The 15,961-nt window shown below is 37.5% G+C and overlaps 2 long non-coding RNA genes across 7 annotated transcripts; one reads left to right on the top strand and one right to left on the bottom strand.

Annotated features, from left to right (window-relative positions):
• Positions 1–387: 387 nt before the first annotated feature.
• Positions 388–7,245, bottom strand: LOC141727060 (uncharacterized). 4 transcript variants are annotated; one of them, XR_012578049.1, is made up of 2 exons: positions 6,940–7,245; positions 388–920 (listed from the first exon to the last, which is right to left on the bottom strand). It is a non-coding gene; the product is annotated as an uncharacterized LOC141727060 (long non-coding RNA). The 4 variants fall into 4 exon arrangements; XR_012578048.1 differs by lacking the exon at positions 6,940–7,245 and adding an exon at positions 2,034–2,516 and having other exon boundaries at positions 388–974; XR_012578050.1 differs by lacking the exon at positions 6,940–7,245 and adding an exon at positions 2,034–2,516 and having other exon boundaries at positions 388–960.
• On the top strand, positions 6,708–14,869 carry LOC141727059 (uncharacterized). 3 transcript variants are annotated; one of them, XR_012578046.1, is made up of 4 exons: positions 6,708–7,001; positions 9,341–9,420; positions 13,438–13,466; positions 14,690–14,869. It is a non-coding gene; the product is annotated as an uncharacterized LOC141727059 (long non-coding RNA). The 3 variants fall into 3 exon arrangements; XR_012578044.1 differs by lacking the exon at positions 13,438–13,466 and adding an exon at positions 14,053–14,081 and having other exon boundaries at positions 6,710–7,001; XR_012578045.1 differs by lacking the exon at positions 13,438–13,466 and having other exon boundaries at positions 6,709–7,001; positions 14,660–14,869.
• Positions 14,870–15,961: the final 1,092 nt, after the last annotated feature.

The raw sequence follows: 15,961 nt of genomic DNA, 5'->3' as shown, positions 1-15,961 counted from the left end.
GTGGCAGTGTCACGGTGACGCTGCGGGAGCAGTGACAATGACAATGACAGTGTGAGGCTGAGAGGACAGTGACAGTGATGGTGACGGTGACAGTGTCACTATGGGGCTGAGGGAGCTGTGACAGTGACAGTGACAATGACAGTGACAGTGACAGTGACAGTGTGATGCTGAGGGGACAGGGACAGTGACAGTGTGACGCCGAGGGAGCAGTGACAGTGACAGTGTCATTGTGGGGCTGAGGGGACAGTGACAGTGACAGTGACAGTGATGGTGACAGTGACAATGACAGTGACAGTGACAGTGACAGTGCGGGACAGTGCCACACCCCCGCTGTCACTACCCCGCCCAGCAATCTCCCCCCTGTCCCATGCCCAATTTTACCACACCCATTGTGCCACACCCACAGCTGGCAGCTGTCAGTGCCCACAACCCCCAACTCACCCCAGAGGGATTTTCAGGCACCGGAAAATTCAGCATTTCCTTCCTTCCGCCATCGCCTTTGGATCCGCGCTCCACACAAAATTCCCAGTAGTTCCTTTGTAGCTTCCTGTCCGTTTTTCATTAGCCCTAGTTTGTGGATAATATTCCTGTAGCTGACTTTTCCTGAACTTCTGTAACAGAGTATGTTTTTGATTAAAAAAATTAAAGATTCGAGGCTTTGGTTTCTTGGTTTTATTCGGCAAAGAGTTTGGAGCCGGGTTCTGGAGGGCGGGCGGAGCTGCAGTTCCAGGGTCGGAGCTGCAGTTCCAGGGTCGGAGCTGCAGTTCCAGAGCTGCAGTTCCAGGGTCGGAGCTGCGGTTCCAGGGTTGGAGCTGCGGTTCCAGGGTCGGAGCTGCAGTTCCAGGGTCGGAGCTGCAGTTCCAGAGCTGCAGTTCCAGGGTCAGAGCTGCAGTTCCAGGGTCGGAGCTGCGGTTCCAGAGCTGCAGTTCCAGGGTCGGAGCTGCAGTTCCAGGGTCGGAGCTGCAGTTCCAGAGCTGCAGTTCCAGGGTCAGAGCTGTGGTTCCAGAGCTGCAGTTCCAGGGTCGGAGCTGCGGTTTCGGAGCTGCAGTTCCAGGGTCGGAGCTGCGGTTCCAGGGTCGGAGCTGCAGTTCCAGGGAGAGGATGGAGCTCGGTGAGCACGGAGCTGGGGATGAGCACGGAGCTGGGGCTGAGCACGGAGCTGGGTGAGCACGGAGCTGGGTGAGCATGGAGCTGGGGATGAGCATGGAGCTGGGGATGAGCTCGGAGCTGGGATGAGCTCGGAGCTGGGTGAGCAAGGAGCTGGGGATGAGCAAGGAGCTGGGCTGAGCTTGGAGCTGGGGATGAGCACGGAGCTGAGTGAGCATGGAGCTGGGCTGAGCTCGGAGCTGGGCTGAGCACGGAGCTGGGTGAGCACGGAGCTGGGCTGAGCTCAGAGCTGGGATGAGCTCGGAGCTGGCTGAGCACGGAGCTGGGGATGAGCTCGGAGCTGGGGATGAGCTCGGAGCTGGGCTGAGCTCGGAGCTGGGGATGAGCTCAGAGCTGGGTGAGCACGGAGCTGGATGAACACGGAGCTGGGCTCGGGCAGAGAGCGGGCACAGAGCCGGGCACAGAGCGGGCACAGGCACAGAGCCGGGCACAGAGCCGGCGATTGGGAACACCCTGATGGCACACCCGGAATGCCAGGGGGCATCGCAGGCTGCTCCTCGGGCACGGTGACCAACCCCAAAATGGCGGCAAGACGAGAAGGGGGTCAGGACCCTCATGAGGTGACAATGAGGGGACAGGGGGGCCCCAAAATGGCGGGAAGAGAAAAATCAGGACCCTCATGAGGTGACGATGAAGGGACAGGGAGGTCCCCAAAGTTTGTGGCAAGAGGAAGAGGAAGAGGAGGCTCCCTCACCGGGAGGGGACACAGGAAGTTGTGAGGGGGTCCCCAAAATGGCGGCAAGAGTTGAAACGGGTGAGGACCCTCATGAGGTGAAGGTCCCACCATGAGGTGTGAGGGGACCCCAAAATGGCGGGAAGAGGGGAAGGGGGTCGGGACCCTCAGGTGATGAAGATGAAGGTCCCACCTCGCTTTTGAGGGGACAGGAGGGTCCCCAAAACGCTACGGGAGCGGAGCCGCCATAACCGGGGCTCAGCGCGGCGCAGCCATGGCGGTGGAAGTGAAGGGGGGGAAGAAGCAACGTGATTGGTTGAGATTGAAAGTGGGTGGGGGTTTAGGGATGATTGACAGGGCGCGCGCTGCGTTTTGTGCTGTTTCATTGGTGAGTGAAAAGAATGGAGCTGTCAATCAATCCTAAACCGCGAGCTGCGGGTTGTTGGTGCTGATTGGCTGCGCTGACAAAGGGGCGGGGCCTCAGAGTGATTGACAGGTGAGGCGTGAGGGAGAACAATTGTTTTGGGGAATTTTTAGGGATTTTTTTGGGGATTTTTTAAAATTTTTGATGCCGTTTTTATGCGATTTTAGGGGACATTTTGGGGGCTTTTTTTGGGCATTTTTTGGAGTATTTCTGGCATTTTTGGGGCATTTTTGAGTCCATTTGTGAACCCTTTTGGGGTCTTTAAAAAAAAAAAAACCGAAATAAAATGTCCAAAAAAAGCCCAGAAAAACCCAAAAAAATCCCAAAAAGTTCCCCTGAAAATCCCAAAAAAATTCCGCCAAAAAATTACCAAAAAACCCAAATAAATCCTAAACAAAATCCCCCAAAATTCCCCAAAAAAATCCCAGAAAAAAGCCCAAAAAACTTTCCCTGAAAAATGCCTAAAATTCCCAAAAATTCCCCCAAAAAAATCCCCCAAATCATCCTAAAAAATCCCGAAAAAATCCACAAAATATGCCAGAAAAATTCCCATAATATCCCAGAAAAATACCCAAAAAATCCCCCCAAAAATCCCAGAAAAATTCCCCCCAAAAATTCGCAAAAAATCCAAGAAAAATCCCCCCAATAAACTCAGAAAAATGCTCAAAAATTAAAAAAAGATCCCCAAAAATTCCCCCCCAAATCCCCCCAAATTACAGAAAGTCGATCCAAAAATCATAGAAAAATCCCCCAAAATCATAGAAAAATCCTCAAAAAAATCCCCAAAATTAAAAAAAACCCCCAACAAAATCCCCCCAAAATCTCCAAAAAATCAAAAAAAAAATCCCCCAAAAAACCCAAAAAAATCCTGAAAAAATCCCCAAAAATCCCAGAAATTATGAAAATATCCCCGAAATATCCCAGAAAAATCCCCAAAAATTCCTTCCAAAATCCCTAAAAAATCCCTAAAAAAATCCCCCAAAATCACAGAAAAAATCCCAGAAAAAAAATCCAAAAAAAATCCCAAAAATTCCCTGAAAAATCCCGAAAAAATCCCCAAAAATCCCAGAAAAATTCCGGAAAAATCCCAAAAAATCCCCCCAAAATCCCAGAGAAATAAAAAAAAATCCCCAAAAAATCTTCAAAAATTCCCCCAAAATCCCCCAAAAATGCCCAAAAAATTAAAAAAAAAAATCTCAGAAAAATCCCTCCAAAAATCTCCCAAAAAAATCCCAAAAAAATTCCCCCCAAAAAATCCCAGAAAAATCCTCCAAACAAGGGGCGGGGCTTCAGCGTGATTGACAGGTGAGCCGTGAGGGAAAGAGAGGCGCGTTCTGATTGGCTGATCCAAAAAGGGGCGGAGCCTCGGAATGATTGACAGGTTTGCCGAGAGGGAGAAGGATTTTTTTAGGATTTTTTGGGGAATTTTTGGGGATTTTTTTGGGGATTTTCTTGGAACTTTTTGAGATTTTTGGGAGATTTTTGTGGGATTTTTCTGGGGTTTTTGAGGGATTTTTGGGGGGATTTTTTTTGGAATTTTTTCGGGATTTTTTTGGATTTTTTGGGATTTTTTTGGGATTTTTTTGGGAATTTTTCTCGGATTTTTGGGGATTATTTGGAGATGTTTTTGGGATTTTTTGGGGAAATTTTCTGAGATTTTTGAGGATTTTTCTGGGATTTTTCAGGGAATTTTTTGGGATTTTTTTTTTTTAATTTTTTGGGATTTTTTGGGATTTTTTTAATTTTTTCTGTGATTTTTAGGATATTTTTGGGTTTTTTTCTGTGATTTTTTAGGGTATTTTTGGAATTTTTGGGGGATTTTTCTGAGATTATTTTTGGATTTTGTGGGGAAATTTCTGGGGGATTTTTGGGGAGATTTTTTTGGATTTTTTCGGAATTTTTCTGAGATTTTTTTGGAAATTTTTGGGGATTTTTTTTATTTTTCTGGGAATTTTTTGGGGATTTTTTTCTGGGATTTTTTGGGTATTTTCTGAGATTTTTTCGAGATTTTTTGGGGGATTTTTTTGAGATTTTTTCTAAATTTTTGTGGGATTTTTTTTATTTTTTGGAGATTTTTTGGGGGATTTTTTGGGTATTTTTTTAGAGATTTTTCTGAGATTTTTTTTGGGATTTTTTGGGGATTTTTTTATTAATTTTCCTGGATTTATTTGGATTTTTTCTGCGATTTTTGGGGATTTTTTGGGGATTTTTTTTGGATAATTTTTTATTTTTCTGGGATTTTTCTGGGTTTTTTTGGGAATTTTTTGGGGATTTTTTTCTGAGATTTTATCGGGATTTTTTTGAGGTTTTTTTGGGATTTTTTTTTATTTTTTGGGGATTTTTTTTTTAATTTTTGGGGGCTTTTTTGGGGATTTTTCTGAGATTTTTTGGGGGATTATTTTGGATTTTTTGGGGAAATTTTTAGGATTTTCTTTGGGATTTTTTAAAAATTTTCCTGGATTTTATTTTTTAATTTTTCTGGAATTTTCTGGGATTTTTTGGGATTTTTTTTTTATTTTTTTGGGGCATTTTTAGTGAGGAAAAAATGGGAAAAAATCGGGATTTATTTTTCTCATTTTTTGGATCCATCCCAAAATCGAGGAATTCCCGCCGGGATTCCCCAAATGTAACAGATGAGAGCAGATTTGCATATATTTGCATATATTTGCATAAGTTTGCATATATTTGTATATATTTGCATAAATAGGAATAAAACAGGAAAAATGGGAAAAAATTCTAAAAAATGGAAAATTGGGGAAAAATTGGGGAAAAAATTGGAATAAAATGGGAGAAAAAAATTGGAATAAAATGAGAATAAAATGGAGGAAAAAAGGGAAAAAATTTGAATAAAATGGGAAAAAAATTGAATAAAATGGGAATAAATTGGAGAAATAATTGGGATTAAAATGAAGAAAAAATTGGGAAAATTTGGAATAAAATGGGAATAAAATTGGGAAAGAATTGGAGAAAATTTGGGAATAAAATGGGGGGGAAATGAGAGAAAAATGGGAAAAATTGAGAATAAAATGGGGGAAAATTGAGAATAAAATGGGGGAAAATTGGTGAAAAATTAGGGAAAATAGGGGGGAAAATTGGGAATAAAATGGGAAAAAATTGGGAAAAAATGAGGAAAAATTTTGGAATAAAATGGGAATAAAATGGGGAAAAAATTGGAACAAAATTCAAGAAAAAATTGGAGAAAATTGGGGAAAATTGGGGAATAAAATGGGGGAAAATTGGAGAAAAATTTGGATTAAAATGAGAATAAAATAAGGGAAATTGGAGAATAAAATGGGGGAAATTGGAGAAAAATTGGGGGAAAATTGGTGAAAAATGGGATTAAAATGGGAATAAAATACGGAAAATAATGGGGGAAAATTGGGAATAAAATTCAGGAATAAATGAGAGAAAATTGGGGGAAAATGGAAATAAAATAGGGAATAAAATGGGTGAAAATTGGAATAAAATTCGGGAAAAATGAGAAAAAATGGGGAATAAAATGGGGGAAATTTGGGAAAAAAATTGGAATTAAACGAGAATAAAATGGGGACAAATTGGAGAAAAATGGGGGAAAATTTGGGATAAAAGTGAGAAAAATATGGAAAAATTGGGGAATACATGAGGGAAAAATGGGCGAAAATAATGAAAAAATAGAGGAAAAAATGGGGGAAAAATTGGGGGGAAAATGGAAAAAATTGAGAAAAAATTTGGAATTAAATGAGAATAAAATAAGGAAAAATGGGAATAAAATTGGGGGAAAATGGGGAAAATTGGAAATAAAATGGGGAAAAATATGGGAAAAATGGGAGAAGAAAATGGGAAAAAATGAGGTAAAAAATGGGGGAAAATTGGAGAAAAAATGGAAATAAAATGGGAATAAAATGGGGAAAAATTGGGGGGAAAATTTATGAAAAATGAGTTAAAAATGGGAATAAAATGGGGGGAAATTGGGGGAAAATGAGGGAAAAAATGGGGAATAAAATGGGAAAAGTTTGGGATAAAATGGAGAAAAATATGGGAAAATGGGGAATAAAATGGGGAAAATAATGGGGAAAATTAGGAAAAAATTGGAATTAAATGCAAATAAAAGGGTGGAAAATTGAGAATAAAATGGGGGAAAATCAGGAAGAATTGGGAGTAAAAATGGGGGAAAATTGGGGGAATGAAATGAGGAAAAATTGGTGAAAAAATGGGATTAAAATGGGGAAAAAATGAGAGGAAATTGGGAAAATAATGGAAAGAAATGGGGGGAAAATGGGGAATGAAATGGAAGAAAAAGATGGGAATAAAAAGGGAAAAATTGGGGAAGAAATGGAAATAAAATGGGAATAAAAAGGGGGAAAAATGGGGAAAATCAGGACGGAAAAAAGGGGAATAAAGCGGGGGAAAATCGGGAAAAATAGGGGAATAAAATGGGGGAAAATGACGGGAAAAGGGGAAAAAATCGCCAAAAACTCCTCAAAACACCCCAAAATAAAAAAAGGACACCAAAAATTAAATAAAAACCCCCCAAAAAATCGGAATTATTTAAATTAAATTCGGCCCCTCCCCTTTCCCCCCCCCCCCTTCCCCTCACGATCCTCTGAGGGCGCCCGCGAGCGGCTCCCGCCCCCTTTTATTCCCAATTTTTCTCTTTTTTTGTCCTTTTTTCCCCTTTTTTTCCCTCAAATTTTACCTGGATTTTCTCGAAAGGAGCAGAAGATGAAGCGAGGAAGGATTTAAATCCAAAATTTCCAGGTTTTTATTGGATTTTTTATTCATTTTTGAAAGGGTTTTGGGAGGGTTTTGTTCCGTGAGGGGAGGGATCAAGCGGCGCGGCGCGAGGGGATAAAAGAGGTAAAAATTAATTTTTTTTACCCCCCAAAATTGCGATTTTTACCCCAAAATTTCACATATTCAACCCTTAAACCTTAAGTTTTTAACCCTAAAAATCCCGGATTTTTAACCCCAAAAATTCCGGAATTTTTCCCTCACGATTCCCACTTTTTGCCTTCCAGGACCCAAACCTGCCGGGTTTTAACTCCTAAAATTCCGATTTTTTTAACCCCAAAAATTCGGATTTTTACCCCAAAATTCCCAATTTTTAACCCCCAAACTTCCAATTTTTAACCCTAAAAATCCCGGATTTTTAACCCCCAAAATTCCGGATTTTTTCCCTCACGATTCCCATTTTTTTCCCTTCCAGGACCCAAACTTGCCGGGTTTAAACCCCTAAAATTCCGATTTTTTTACCCCAAAAATTCGGATTTTTTTCCCCCAAATTCCCAATTTTTAACCCCCAAACTTCCAATTTTTAACCCTTAAAGTTCCCGATTTTTAACCCCAAAAATCCCGGATTTTTTCCCTCACGATTCCCAATTTTCCCCCTTCCAGGACGTAAAAAATCCCAATTTTTTTCACTTTTTTTACGCCAAAATTCCCAATTTTTTCCCAAAAATTCGAAATTTTTAATCCCCAAAAAAATCCCAAAAGTTCCCCAAAAATTAAAAAAAGATCTCCAAAAAATTCCCCAAAAAAATCTCAAAAATTCCCAAATATTCTCCCAAAAATTCCACAGAAATTCTCCAAAAAATTCCAAAAAATTCCCAAAAATTCCACCCTAAATTCTCGAAAAAATCCCCAAAAAAATTCAGAAAAAACCCAAAAAGTCCCTAAAAAAATTCCCAAAAAATTCCAAAAAATACCCAAAAAATTCTCCAAAAATTCCAAAAAAATTCCCAGAAATTTCCCCAAAAATAAAAATAAATTCCCAAGAATTCCAAAGAAATTCCCCCAAAAAATTCCTCAAAAAGTCCCAAAAAATCCCCAAAAAATTCAGAAAAATTTAAAAAAATTCTCAAAAAATACCAAAAAATTCTCAAAAATTCCACAAAAATTCCCCCAAAATTCGAAATTTTAGGGGTTAAAAATTGGCAATTTTTAGGGAAAAAAATTGGAATTTTTAGGGTTAAAAATTGGGAATTCTTGGGAGATTTTTAAGGATTTTTTGGGGATTTTTGGTGGAATTTTTTGAGATTTTTTGTGGAATTTTTGGGGATTTTTTTTGGGATTTTTGTGGAATTTTTTTGGAAATTTTTGGGAATTTTTTCTAGAATTTTTAGGGGATTTTTTAGGACTTGGAAGGAGAAAAAATTGGGAAAAAAATCCGGAATTTTTGGGGTTAAAAATTGGAAATTTTGGGAAAAAATTTTGATTTTTTTTCCCCAATTTTTCCCTTTCCAGGACCCAAATTTCCCACTTTTTAACCCCTAAAATTCCGAGTTTTTTTCCAAAAATTCCCAAATTTTAACCCCCAAATAAACCTAAAAAATTCCCAAAAATTCCTTAAAAAATCCAAAAAATTTCAAAAAAATTTCCAAATTTTTTCAAAACATTTCCAATTTTTAACCCCAAATATTTCAATTTTTTCCCCAAAAATTCCCAATTTTGTGGGAATTTTTTGGGATTTTTTTTTAATTTTTGGGGATTTTTTTTTAAATTTTTGGGATTTTTAAAGGATTTTTTGGGGATTTTTTGGGGGAATTTTTTGGGATTTTTTGGGGAATTTTTAAAAATTTGTCTGGGATTTTTTAGTGATTTTTTGGGGATTTTTTTAGGTTTTTATTTTAAATTTTTGGCATTTTTTGGGATTTTTTTGGGATTTTTTGGGGAAAATTTTTATGAATTTTTGGGGATTTTTGGGCATTTTTTGTGGGAATTTTGATGGAATTTTTATGGAATTTTTTGGTTTTTTTTAGGATTTTTTAGGGAATTTTTGGGGATATTTTTAGGATTTTTTTGAGATTTATTTAAGATTTTTTAGAGATTTTTTAGAGATTTTTTTTTTAGTATTTTTTGAGATTTTGAGGTTTGTTTTTTTTTTTTGGTTCTTTTTAGGATTTTTAGGGAATTTTTTGTGGAATTTTTTGGGAAATTTTTTATGAAATTTTGGGAATTTTTTTGGGATTTTTGGGAGAATTTTTCTGGAATTTTAATGGAATTTTTGGGGGTTTTTTAGGATTTTTTAGGGATTTATTTTAGGATTTTTTGGGATATTTTTGCAGGTTTTTCATTGAATATTTTGATTTTTTTTTTAGGATTTTCAGGATGGAAATGAATTCCTGGATTTGGCTCCTGGTGCTGCTGGAGGGGACAAAGGGACAGCAAAAAACAAAAGGTGAAAATTCCCAAAAATTCCCAAAATATTCCCAAAAAATTCCCAAAAATTCCCCAAAAAATTTGAAAAAATTCCCCAAAAATTCCCCAAAAAATCCTAAAAAAATCCCCCCAAAATTCCCTAAAAAAACCCAAAAATTCCCTTAAAAATTCAAAATATTTTGCCAAAAATTGGGGAAAAAATTCAGAAAAAAATTCCCAAAATTGCCCAAAATTCTCTTTAAAAAGGCCCAAAAATTGCAGAAAAAAATTCCCAAAAATTCCCTAAAAAATTAAAAATATTTCCCAAAAAAATTCCCAAAAAATTCCAAAAAATTCCCTAAAAAATTTTAAAAAAATCCCAAAAAATCCCAGAAAATCTTAAAAAATAAAAGAAAAAATCCTGAAAATTTGAAACAATAATTCCAAAAAATTCCATTTAAAAATCCCTAAAAATTCCCAAAAAAATCTGAAAAAATTCCCAAAAAATCAGAAAAAAATCTCAGAAAAATCCCAAAAATTCCACAAAAAATCCCCAAAAAAATCAGGAAAAATTCCCAGAAATTCCAAAAACTTCCCTCAAAAAATGCCCCAAAAATTAAAAAAAAATTCCCAAAAATTAAAAAAAAATCCCAAAAATTCCCCCAAAAATTGAAAAAAAGTCCAAAAAAATTCCCATAAAAATCCGGAAAAAAATTCAGAGAAAAATTCCCTAAAAATTCCCCAAAAATTCCCTAAAAACCCTCAAAAATTCCCTTAAAAATTCCAAATATTTTGGCAAAAATTGGGGAAAATAATTCAGAAAAAAATCCCCAAAATTGCCCAAAATTCTCCTTAAAAAAGACCAAAAATTACAGAAAAAATTTAAAATATTCCTCAAAAAATCCCAAAAAATTCCCCTAAAAATTAAAAAAAACTCCTAAAAAATTCCCAAAAAATTCCCAGAAAATCTTAAAAAATAAAAATAAAAATCCTGAAAATTTGAAACAATAATTCCAAAAAATTCCATTTTAAAATCCCTAAAAATTAAAAAAAAAATCTGAAAAAATTCCCAAAAAATTCAGAAAAAAAATTCAAAAAATTCCCAAAAATTCCCCAAAAAATTCAGGAAAAATTCCCAGAAATTCCAAAAATTTCCCTCAAAAAATGCCCCAAAAATTCCCAAAAAAATTTAAAAAAAATCCCAAAAATTCCCCCAAAATTTGAAAAAAAAATCCAAAATAATTCCCATAAAAATTCGGATAAAATTTCAGAAAAATTCCCAAAATATTCCCAAAAAATCCTGAAAAAATCCTTAAAAATAACCCCAAAAATTCCCTAAAAAACCCCAAAAATTCCCTTAAAAATTCCAAATATTTTGCCAAAAATTGGGGAAAATAATTCAGAAAAAAACCCCCAAAATTGCCCAAAATTCTCCTTAAAAAAGCCCAAAAATTCCAGAAAAAATTCCCAAAAATTCCATAAAAAAAAAATTATTCCTCAAAAAATTCCCCAAAAATTTCCAAAAATTCCCAAAAAATTCCCAGAAAATCTTAAAAAATAAAAATAAAAATCCTGAAAATTTGAAACAATAATTCCAAAAAATTCCATTTAAAAATCCCCAAAAATTCCCAAAAAATTCAGAAAAAATTCCCAGAAATTCCAAAAACTTCCCTTAAAAAATGCCCCAAAAATTCCCAAAAAATTCCCAAAAAATAAAAAAAAACCAAAAAAAATCCCATAAAAATTCGGAAAAAATTCCAGAAAAATTCCCAAAAAATCCCCAAAAAATCCCCCCAAAATTCCCTAAAAAAACCCAAAAATTCCCTTAAAAATTCAAAATATTTTGCCAAAAATTCGGGAAAATAATTCAGAAAAAAATCCCCAAAATTGCCCAAAATTCTCCTTAAAAAAGCCCAAAAATTCCAGAAAAAAGAAAAAAAAATTTCCCAAAAAATTCCTAAAAAATTCCCAAAAAAATCCCAGAAAATCTTAAAAAATAAAAGATAAATCCTGAAAATTTGAAACAATAATTCCAAAAAATTCCATTTAAAAATCCCAAAAAATTCCCAAAAAATCTGAAAAAATTTAGGAAAAATTCCCAGAAATTCCAAAAACTTACACAAAAAATTCCCAAAAATTCCCAAAAAATTAGAAAAAAATCCCAAAAAATTAAAAAAAAAAATCCCCAAAAATTCCCAAAAAAATCCCCAAAAATTCCCAGAAAATCTTAAAAAATAAAAGAAAAAATCCTGAAAATTTTAAACAATAATTCCAAAAAATTCCATTTAAAAATCCGCAAAAATTCCCCAAAAAATTCTGACAAATTCCCAAAAAATTCCCGAAAAATTCAGAAAAAAAATCTCAGAAAATTCCCAAAAATTCCACCAAAAATTCCCAAAAAATTCCAAAAAAAGCTTAAAAAATTCCATAAAAATTCAGGGGAAAAAATCCCACAAATTCCTCAAAATTTGCAAAAATATCCCCAAAAATCCCTAAAAAATTCCCTAAAAAAAATCTCCCAAAAATTCCTAAAAAATCCCAAATCTTCCCAAAAATGTTCCAAAAAACCCCAGAAAAATTCCAAAAAAATCCCCCCAAAATTCTCCTAAAAATTCCAAAAAAATTCAGAAAAAATTCCCCCAAAAATCCAAAAACTTCAGAAAAAATTCCCCAAAAAATCCACAAATTTCAGAAAAAAATCTCCCAAAATTTCCTCAAAAATTCAGAAAATATTCCCCCAAAAATTCCAAAAATTCCAGAAAAAAATTCCCAAAATTTCCTCAAAAATTCAGAAAAAAATCCCTAAAAAATCCCAAAAAAATTCCACCAAAAATTCAAAACCAACCCCGTTTTTTTTCCAATTTTTTCTCTTTGTTTTTCCCCAATTTTTTCCTTAATTTTTCCCCATTTTCTCCTCATTTTAACCCATTTTAAATCAATTTTTCCTATTTTTTACCTCATTTTCCCCTCAGCACTGACGTTTTCCCGCCCTTTTCCCCTCAGAGCTCGCTGACCCCGCCCTCCTCCCCTCAGCCCCTCAGCACCGGCGGCCCCTCCTCTCCTTCATTTTCTCCCCTTTTTTCCCCATTTTTTTTTCATTTTCCCCCATTTTCCCAATTTTTCCTCATTTTAACCCATTTTTATCCCATTTTCCTGCATTTTTTCCTTTTTTTTATCCCGTTTTTTTCGCTCTTTTTCCCCTCAGAGCTCGCTGAGCCCGCCCTCCTCCCCTCAGCCCCTCAGCACCGGCAGCCCCTCCTCTCCCTCATTTTCCCCCCTTATTTTCCCAATTTTTTCTCCCCCTTTTCCTCATTTTTCCTCATTTTAACCCATTTTTATCCAATTTTAACGCATTTTTATCCCATTTTCCCCCTATTTTTCCTATTTCTTATCCTATTTTCCCCTCAGCACTGACGTTTTCCCGCCTTTTTCCCCTCAGAGCTCGCTGACCCCGCCCTCCTCCCCTCAGCCCTCCCGGCCCCTCCACTCCCTCATTTTCCCCCGGTTTTTTTTCCTTTTCTCCCATTTTTTCCCCATTTTCATCATTTTTCCTCATTTTAACCCATTTTTATCCCATTTTCCTGCATTTTTTCCTTTTTTTTTATCCCGTTTTTTTCGCTCTTTTTCCCCTCAGAGCTCTCTGACCCCGCCCTCCTCCCCTCAGCCCCTCAGCACCGGCGGGCCCCTCCTCTCCCTCATTTCCCCCCCATTTCTCCCCATTTTCCCCCCTTTTTCTCAGTTTTCCTCATTTTAACCCATTTTTATCCCATTTTAACCCATTTTTACCCCATTTCCCCCCATTTTTTCTTATTTTTATCCCATTTTCCCCTCAGCACTGAAGTTTTCCCGCCCTTTTCCCCTCAGAGCTCGCTGACCCCGCCCTCCTCCCCTCAGCCCTCCCGGCCCCTCCACTCCCTCATTTTCCCCCCGTTTTTTTTCCTTTTTTCTCATTTTTTCCCCCATTTTCCTCATTTTAACCCATTTTTATCCCATTTTAACCCATTTTTACCCCATTTTAAACCAATTTTTCCTATTTTTTATCCCTTTTTTCCCTCAGAGCTCTCTGATCCCGCCCTCCTCCCCTCCGCCCCTCAGCACCGGCGGCCCCTCCTCTCCTTCATTTTCTACCCTTATTTTCCCAATTTTTTCACCCTTTTCCTCATTTTTCCTCTTTTTAACCCATTTTTATCCCATTTTCCTGCATTTTTTCCTATTTTTTTATCCCGTTTTTTTCGCTCTTTTTCCCGTCAGAGCCCGCTGACCCCGCCCTCCTCCCCCTCAGCCCCTCAGCACCGGCGGCCCCTCCTCTCCTTCATTTTCTCCCCATTTTCTCCCCATTTTCCTCATTTTTCCTCATTTTAACCCATTTTCCTCCCATTTTTCGCATTTTTCCTCATTTTCTCCTCATTTAAACCATTTTAAATCATTTTTTCCTATTTTTTTACCCATTTTCCCCCTCAGCTCTGACGTTTTCCCGCCCTTTTTCCCCTCAGAGCTCGCTGACCCCTGCCCTCCTTCCCCTCAGCACCCGGCGGCCCCTCCCCTCCCTCATTTTCCCCCGGTTTTTTTTCCTTTTCTCCCCATTTTTTCCCCATTTTCCTCATTTTAACCCATTTTTACCCCATTTTAAAACCAATTTTTCCTATTTTTTTATCCCTTTTTTCCCCCTCAGAACTCTCTGATCCCGCCCTCCTCCCCTCCGCCCCTCAGCACGGCGGCCCCTCCTCTCCCTCAATTCCCCCCCTTTTCCCTGTTTTTTTCCCCGTTTTTTCCAATTTTCCCCATTTTCTCCCCATGTTCCTCATTTTCACCCATTTTTATCCCATTTTAACCCATTTTTACCCCATTTCCCCCCATTTTTTCTTATTTTTATCCCATTTTCCCCTCAGAGCTCGCCGACCCCGCCTTCCTCCCCTCAGCACCGCGGCCCCTCCTCTCCCTCATTTTCCCCATTTTTTTTTCTTTTTTTCCATTTATTCCCCCCATTTTCCCAATTTTTCCTCATTTTAACCCATTTTTATCCATTTCCCCCCATTTTAATCATTTTAAATCAATTTTCCTATTTTTTACCCATTTTTCCCTCAGCACTGACGTTTTCCCGCCCTTTTCCCCTCAGAACTCGCTGACAACCCGCCCTCCTCCCCTCAGCCCCTCAGCACCGGCGGCCCCTCCTCTCCTTCATTTTCTCCCCCTTTTTTCCCCATTTTTTTTCATTTTTTCCTCATTTTACCCCATTTTAAACCAATTTTTCCTATTTTTTATCCCTTTTTTCCCCTCAGAGCTCTCTGATCCCGCCCTCCTCCCCTCAGGCCCCTCAGCACCTGCGGCCCTCACTCGTCTCCAGCCGCTCCATCCGCCTGTCATGGCGGCCGCCCTCAGAGCCCCGGGGCAACCTCCTGCAATTACACCGTCCTTTACTCCCGGGAAAGGAGCTGCCAGGTGGGGAATTCTTCTTTAAAATTCTTCAAATTCTTCAAATTCGGGAGTTTTTAAGGTTTTTTGTGGTTTTAAAGTTTTTTTTTCCGTTTTTTTTAGGATTTTTTGGGCGTTTTTAAGGCGGTTTTGAAGGCGGTTATGAGGGGGTGTGCGGGATCCTGAGGGAAATGTTGCAAATTTTGTGGAGTTTTTAAGGAATTTTACTTAAAATCCTAAAAATTTCGGCAAAATTCGGGAATTTTTAGAGGTTTTTTGTGGTTTTAAAGTTTTTTTTCCGTTTTTTTTTTTAGGATTTTTTTGGGCGTTTTTTAGGAGATTGTTGAAGGCGTTTCTGAGGGGTTATGAGGGGGATGTGCGGGATCGTGAGGGAAATGTTGCCAAATTCTGTGGAGTTTTTAAGAAATTTTTCCTTAAAACTTTTAAAATTCGGGAATTTTTAGGGGGTTTTTTATGGTTTTAAGGTTTTTTTTCCGGTTTTTTTTAGGATTTTTTTCGGCGTTTTTAAGGCGGTTCTGAGGGGGTTGTGAGGGATCATGAGGGAAATGTTGCAAATTTTTTTGAGTTTTTAGGGAATTTTTACCTTAAAATCCTTAAAATTAAGGAAAATTTGGAATTTTTAGAGGATTTTTGTGGTTTTAAAGTTTTTTTCCGTTTTTTATAGGATTATTTTTGGGATTTTTAAAGGCGGTTCTGAGGGGGGTTGTGCGGGGATCGTGAGGGAAATGTTGCAATTTTTTGGAGTTTTTAGGGAATTTTTCGTTAAAATTCTTAAAATTTCGGGAAAACTTGGGAGTTTTTAAGGGTTTTTTGTGGTTTTAAGTTTTTTTTTTTCCGTTTTTTTTAGGATTTTTTTTGGCGTTTTTAGGGATTTTTGAAGGCAGTTCTGAGGGGGGTTCTGAGGGATCGTGAGGGAAATGTTGCAAATTTTTTGGAGTTTTTAGGGAATTTTTCTTCAAAATTCTTCAAATTCGGGAATTTTTAGGGGTTTTTTATGGTTTTAAGTTTTTTTTCCGTTTTTTTTAGATTTTTTTCGGCGTTTTTAAGGCGGTTTTGAAGGCGGTTCTGAGGGGGGGTTGTGAGGGATCCTGAGGGAAATGTTGCAAATTTTGTGGAGTTTTTAGGGAATTTTTCCTTAAAATCCTAAA

This window comes from Zonotrichia albicollis, chromosome Z (genome assembly GCF_047830755.1).
Source record: "Zonotrichia albicollis isolate bZonAlb1 chromosome Z, bZonAlb1.hap1, whole genome shotgun sequence".
NCBI lineage: Eukaryota > Metazoa > Chordata > Aves > Passeriformes > Passerellidae > Zonotrichia > Zonotrichia albicollis.
This window is presented reverse-complemented; position numbering and strand designations above follow the sequence as displayed.